At 55.6% G+C, this 6,662-nt stretch overlaps 1 non-coding gene across 1 annotated transcript; it reads left to right on the forward strand.

The window, feature by feature from the left end:
• Positions 1 to 431: 431 nt before the first annotated feature.
• Positions 432 to 503, forward strand: trnae-uuc (transfer RNA glutamic acid (anticodon UUC)). The gene has a single exon. It is a non-coding gene; the product is annotated as a tRNA-Glu (tRNA).
• The last annotated feature ends 6,159 nt before the right edge of the window (positions 504 to 6,662 follow it).

A 6,662-nucleotide genomic window follows, 5' to 3' on the forward strand; every position in this document is an offset into this window, starting at 1 on the left:
ACTGTGTGTGGGGATGGGCTAGTGTGTGCAGGGATGGGCTATTGTGTGTTGGGTGGGTAGTGTGTGTGAGGATGGGTCAGTGATTGTGGGGGTTTAGTGTGTGTGGGGATGGTTAGTGTGTGTGGATGGGTTAGTGTGTGTGTGGGGGCGTTAGTGTGTGTGTGGGGGCGTTAGTGTGTGTGGGGGGTCAGTGTGTGTGGGGGTTAGTGTGCGTGTGGCGTTACTGTGTGTGGGGATGGGTTAGCGTGTGTGGGGGGTTAGTTTGTGGGGGGTGGGGGCGAGAGTGTCTGGGGGCGGTTAGTGTGTGTGGGGATGGGTTAGTGTGTGTGGGGGTGGGGTAGTGTGTGTGTGGGGTTTAGTGAATGTGGGGATGTGTTAGTGTGTGTTGAGGTGGGTAAGTATGTGTGTGGGGGGGTTAGTGTGTGTGGGTTTCCCTGGTGGTCCAGTGGTTAGGATTCGGCGTTTTCACCGCCGCGGCCCGGGTTCGATTCCCGGTCAGGGAATGATGAATTATTGGGCAGCACGGTAGCACAAGTGGATAGCACTGTGGCTTCACAGCGCCAGGGTCCCAGGTTCGATTCCCTGCTGGGTCACTGTCTGTGCGGAGTCTGCACGTTCTCCCCGTGTGTGCGTGGGTTTCCTCCGGGTGCTCCGGTTTCCTCCCACAGTCCAAAGACGTGCAGGTTAGGTGGATTGGCCATGATAAATTGCCCTTAGTGACCAAAAAGGTTAGGAGGGGTTATTGGGTTATGGGGATAGGGTGGAAGTGAGGACTTAAGTGGGTCGGTGCAGACTCGATGGGCCGAATGGCCTCCTTCTGCCCTGTATGTTCTATGTTCTATGGGTATGTGTTAGTGTAAGTTGGGGGGGTTATTGTGTTTGGGGATGGGTCAGTTTTTGTGGGCGCGTTAGTGTGTGTGTGGGGGGGTTAGTGTGTGTGGGGATGTGTTAGTGTAAGTTGGGGGTGGGTTATTGTGTTTGGGGATGGGTCAGTTTTTGCGGGGGGTTTAGTGTGCGTGTGGGGGGGTTAGTGTGTGTGGGGATGGGTTAGTTTGTGTGGGGAGGGGTTAGTGTGTGTGGGGATGGGTTAGTTTGTGGAGGGGGTTAGTGTTTGTGGGGTGGTTACTGTGTGTGGAGGGGGTTAGTGTGTGTGGGGATGGTTAGTCTGTGTGGGAATGGGTTCGTGTGTTTCGGGATGGGTTAGTGTGTGTGGGGGATTTATAGTGTGTGTGTGGGGCTAGTGTCTGTGTGTGGGGTTAGTGTGTGTGGGGATGGGTTAGTGTGTGTGGGGGGTTAGTTTGTGTGAGGTGGTTTGTGTGTGGGGAGGGGGTTAGTATGTGTGGGGATGGGTTAGTGTGTGTGGGAATGGGTTCGCGTGTGGGGATGGTTTAGTGTGTGTGGGGGATGGTTAGTGTGTGTGGGGGGCTAGTGTGTGTGGGGATGGGTTAGTGTGTGTGGGGATGGGTTAGTGTGTGTGTGGGGGGTTAGTGTTTGTAGGGATGGGTTAGTGTGTGTGGGGGGGGGGTTAGTGTGTGGGTGGGGGATTTAGTGTGCGTGGGGATGGGTTAGTGTGTTTGGGGGGTGTTAGTGTGTGTGGGGATGGGTTAGTGTGTGTGGGGAGGGGTTAGTGTGTGTTGGGGATGGGTTAGTGTGTGTGGAGTGGTTAACGTGTGTGGGGATGGGTTAGTGTGTGAGGGGGTGTTAGTGTGTGTGGGGATGCGTTAGTGTGTGTGGGAGGCCTAGTGTGTGTGTGCGGGGTGTTAGTGTGTGTGGGGATTGTTTATTGTGCGTGGGGATGGGTTACTGTGTGTGTAGGGGGTGAGTCTGTGTGGGGATGGGTTAGTGTGTGTGTGGGGCGGGTTAGTGTGTGTGGGGATGGGATAGTGTTTGTGGGGGGGTTAGTGTTAGTGGGGATGGGTTAGTGCGTATGGGGGGGTTCGTGTGAGTGGGGATGGGTTAGGGTGTGTGGGCTGGTTAGTGTGAGTGGGGATGGGTTAGTGTGCGTCGGGGTGTTACTGTGTGTGGGGATGGGTTAGTGTGTGTGGGGGCGGTTAGGGTGTGTGGGGATGGGTTCGTGTGTGTGGGGTGGGGGTTCGTGTGAGTGGGGATGGGTTCGTGTGTGTGGGGATGGGTTAGTGTATGTGTGGGGGGTTAGTGTGAGTGGGGACGGTTTAGTCTGTGTGGGGGTGTTAGTGTGAGTGGGGATGGGTTAGTGTGTGGGAGGGCGGGGTTAGTGTGTGGGAATGGGTTAGTTTATGGGTCGGTGTAGTGTGGGAGGGGTTAGTGTGTGTGGGGATAGGTTAGTGTGTGTGGGAGGTTTAGTGTGTGTTGGCGGGGTGTTAGAGTGTGCGGGGATGGGTCAGTGTGTGTTGGCATTGGTTAGCGTGTGTGGGGGGGGTTTAGTTTGAGTGGGGATGGGTTAGTGAGCGTGTGGAGGGTGCTTAGTGTGTGTGGATGAGTTAGTGTGTGTGTAGGAGGTGCTAGTGTGTGTGGGCATGGGTTAGTTTGTGTGAGGATGGGTTAGTGTGTGTGGGGATGGGTTAGTGTGTGTGTGGGGGTGTGGGTTATGGTGTGTGGGGATGGGTTACTGTGTGTGGGGATGGGTTAGTGTGTGGGGGGATGGATTAGCGTGTGTGGGGGGTGTTAGTGTGAGTGGGGATGGGTTATTGTGTGTGGGTGTTAGTGTGAGTGGGGATGGTTTGGTTTGTGGGTATGGGTTAGTGTGTGTGGGGGGGTAGTGTGTGGGGGGGGTTAGTGTGTGTGGGGATGGGTTAGTGTGTGTGGGGATAGTTTACACTGTGTGTGTGGGGTTAGTGTGTTTGGGAATGGGTTAGTTCATGTGTGGGGGGTAGTGTGGGGCGGGGGTGGAGTTAGTGTGTGTGGGGATGGGTTAGTGTGTGTGGGAGGTTTAGTGTGTGTGGGCGCGGTGTTAGTGTGTGTGGGAATGGGTTAGTGTGTGTGGGGATGGGTTAGTGTGTGTGGTGGGGGCTATTGTGAGTGGGGATGGGTTAGTGTGTGGGGAAGAGCTAGTGTGTGTGTGGGGTGTGGTTAGTGTGTGTGGGGATGGGTTACTGTGTGTGCGGGGGTGTTAGTGTGTGTGGGGACGGGTTAGTGTGTGTGGGGTGGGTTACTGTGTTTGTATTCGAGTTCTTAGTCTGTGTGGGGCGGATGGTGTGTGTGCGGGGGGCGCGTGGTTAGTATCTGTGTGCTGCGGGGGTGACTGTGTGTTTTGGGGGGTTAGTGTGTGTGTGTTTGGGGGGGGGGGTTAGTGTATGTGTGCGGGTGTTAGTGTGTGTGTGGCGGGTCTGTGTGTGTGGGGTGGCGGATTAATGTTTGTGTGGGGGAGGGGTCTGTGTGTGTGTGGGGGGGCAGTGTGTGTGTGGGGGTGGGTGGGCGTTAGTGTGTGTGTGTGTGGGTGGGTTAGTGTGTGTGTGTGTGTGTGTGTGTGTGTGTGTGTGGAGGGGGGTTAGTGTGTGTGTGTGGGGTTAGCATGTGTGAGGGGTTAGTGTGTGTGTGGGGTGTTAGTGTGTGGGTGGGTGGTTTGTGAATGTGTGGGTGTCTTAGTGTGTGTCAGGGGGTTAGTTTGTGTGGATATTCGTGTGTATGTTTTGGGGTGGTTAGTGCCTGTGGGGCGTCAGTGTTTGGGGGTTGGGTTAGTGTGCGTGTGTGAGTGGGGTTAGTGTGCATGTGAGGGGGTTAGTATGCGTGTGTGCGGGGGGTGGTTAGTGTGTGTGTGAGGGCGTGTGTGTGAGGGGTTGGGTGTGTGTGTGAGGGGATTAATGTGTGTGTGAGGGGGATTAGTGTGTGCGTGTGGCTAGGTTAGTGTCTGTGGTGCGCCAGTGTGTGTGGGATTGTTTAGTTTGTGGGGGGTTAGTACGTCTGGGTGGGGTAAGTCTTTGTGGGGGTGGGGTTAGCGTGTGTAGTGTGCGTGGGGGTTAGTGTGTGTGTGTGGGGGGGCTAGTGTGTGTGAGGCGTGTTAGCGTGTGTGTGGGGGGTTAGTGTGTGTGAGGGGGGTTAGTGTGTGGGTCTGGGGTGGCTAGTGTGTGTGTGTTGTGGGGTCTGAGTGTGTGTGAGGGTGGTTAGTGTGTGTGCGGGGATTAGTGTGTGTGGGGAGGGGACAGGGTGTGTGTGTGTGATTAGTGTGTGTGCGGGGGTTAGTGCGTGTGGGGAGGGGTAAGCGTGTGTGGGGGGGTCAATGTGTGTGTGTGGGTGTGAGGGGGGTTAGTGTGTGTTGGTGGGGGGGTAAGTGTGTGTGTGGGTGGTTAGTGTGTGTGGGGTTGTCAGTGTGTGTGGGGGGTAGTGTGTGTGGGGCGGTTAGTGTGTGTGTGGGGCGGCTGGTTAGTATGTGTGTGTTGGGGGTGTCAGTGTGTGTATTGGGGCGTTAGTGTGTGTGCTTGGGGGGGGTTAGGGTGTTTGTGGGCGTGTTAGTGTATGTGTGCGGGTGTTAGTTCGTCTGGGGGTGGGTCAGTGTGTGGGGGAGTCAGTGTGTGTGGGGGTTTAGTGTGTGCGTGGGTGTGTTAGTGTGTGTGGGGGGGTCAGTATGTGTGGGGAGGGGTCAGTGTGTGTGTGTGGTGGGGTCAGTGTGTGTGTGTGGGTGGGAGGGGTTAGTGTGTGTGTGGGTGGGTTAATGTGTGTGTTGTGGGGGTTAGCGTGTGTGGGAGAGTTAGTGTGTGTTAGGGGGTTAGAGTGTGTGGGGTATTAGTGTCTGTGAGGAGTGGTAGCGTGTGTGTGAGGGGGGTTAGTGTATGTGTTTTGGGAGGTTAGTGTCTGCGATGCGTCAGTGTGTGTGTCGGTGGGTTAGTGTGCGTGTGTGAGGGGGTTTAGTGTGCGTGTGAGGGGGGATTAGTGTGCGTGTGTGGGGGGGGGGTTTAGTGTGTGTGTGAGAGGGGGTAGTTAGTGTGTGTGAGGGGGTTAGTGTGTGTGGGGAGGTTACTGTGTGTGTAAGGGGTGTGTGTGTGTATGTGTGTGTGAGGGGGTTAGTGAATGTGTGAGGGTGTTAGTGTGTGTGTGAGGGGGATTAGTGTGTGCGCGTGGGTAGGTTAGTGTCTGTGGGGCGTCAGTGTGTGTGGGGTTAGTTAGTGTGTGGGGGGTTAGTATGTCTGGGTGGGGTAAGTGTTTGTGGGAGAGGGGTTAGCGTGTGTGAGTGTCTGTGGGGGGTTAATGTGTGTGTGTGTGTGGGGGGGGTTAGTGTGTGTGTGCGGGGTGTTAGTGTGTGGGGGGGGTTAGTGTGTGTGGGGGGTTAGTGTTTGTGTCTGGGGTGGTTAGTGTGTGTGGGGTTTAGTGTGTGTATGGGAGGGTTAGTGTATTTGTGGGGGGTTAGCGTCTGTATGGGGTTCGTGTGTGTGTGAGGGTGTTAGTGTGTAGGTGGGAGGGGTAATGCGTGTGTGTGGGGGTGAGTGTGTGTGTGAGGGTCGTTAGTGTGTGTGCGGGGGTTAGTGTGTGCTTGAGCGGGTATTGTGTGTGTTGGTGGGGTGTTAGTGTGTGTGTGGGAGGGTTAGTGTGTGTGTGGGGTTTAGTGAGTATAAGGGACGGTTACTGTGTTTGTGGGGGCTTCGTGTTTGTATAGTGTTAGTGTGTGTGAGGATGTTAGTGTGTAGGTGGGAGGGGGAATGCGTGTGGGTGGGGGGGTTTGTGTGTGTGTGTGTGAGTGTTCGTGCGTGTGTGCGGCGTTAGTGTGTGTGGGGGTTGGTGTGTGTGTGGGGGCTTTAGTGTGTGTGTGGGATGGGGGTTAATGAATGTGTGTGGGGAGTTTGTGTGTGGGTGGGGGTTAGTGTGTGTAGGGGGATAGTGTTTGTAGTGGGGTCAGTGTGTGTGAGGGATTTGTTTGTGTGCGGGTGGATTAATGTGTGATGGGGTTAGTGTGGATGTGTGGGGGGGGGGGTTAGTGCGTCTGTGGGGCGGAGGTTAATGTGTGGGTCGGTGGGTGTTAGTGTGTGTGGGGTTTGTGTGTGTGTGTGTGGGGGGGGTTAGTGTGTGTGTTTGTGTGGGGAGGTTGGGGTTAAAGTGGGTGTGAGGGCTGAGAGTGCGTGTGCGGGGGTGGGGTTGGTTAGTGTGTGTGTGGAAATGCGTTTAATGTGTGTGTGGGAAGGCTGTTAGTGTGTGTGGTGTGGTTGTTAGGTTATGTGTGGGTGGGGGTACAGTGTGTGCGTTGGGTGGGTTACTGTGTGTGGGGAGGGTCTCGGCGTGTGGGGTGGCTGGTTTGTGTAGGGGGGTTAGTATGTGTGGTGTAGGATAGTGTGTGGGGGTAGAGTGTCTGGGGGGTAAGTGTCTGTGGGGGTGGGGATAATGTGTGTGAGTGTGTGTGGGGAGTTAGTGTGTGGGGGGGGGTTAGTGTGTGTGTGTTGGTGTGGTGTTAGTGTGTGTGTGAGGGGGTTTAGTGTGTGTTGGTGGGGGTTAGTGTGTGTGCGGGTGGTTAGTGTGTGTGGGGGGGTGTCAGTGTGTGTGGGGGGTAGTGATGTGGGGCGGTTAGTGTGTGTGTGTGGGGCGGGTGGTTAGTATGTGTGTTTTGGGGGTGTCAGTGTGTGTATTGAGGGGTTAGTGTGTGTGTTTGGGGGTGGTTAATGTGTGTGTGGGCGTGTTAGTGTATGTATGCGGGTGTTATTTCGTGTGGGGGTGGGTCAGTGTGTGGGGGGGGTCAGTGTGTGTGGGGGGTTAGTGGGTGT

Source organism: Scyliorhinus torazame, unplaced genomic scaffold (assembly GCF_047496885.1).
Source record: "Scyliorhinus torazame isolate Kashiwa2021f unplaced genomic scaffold, sScyTor2.1 scaffold_127, whole genome shotgun sequence".
In the NCBI taxonomy this organism is placed as follows: domain Eukaryota; kingdom Metazoa; phylum Chordata; class Chondrichthyes; order Carcharhiniformes; family Scyliorhinidae; genus Scyliorhinus; species Scyliorhinus torazame.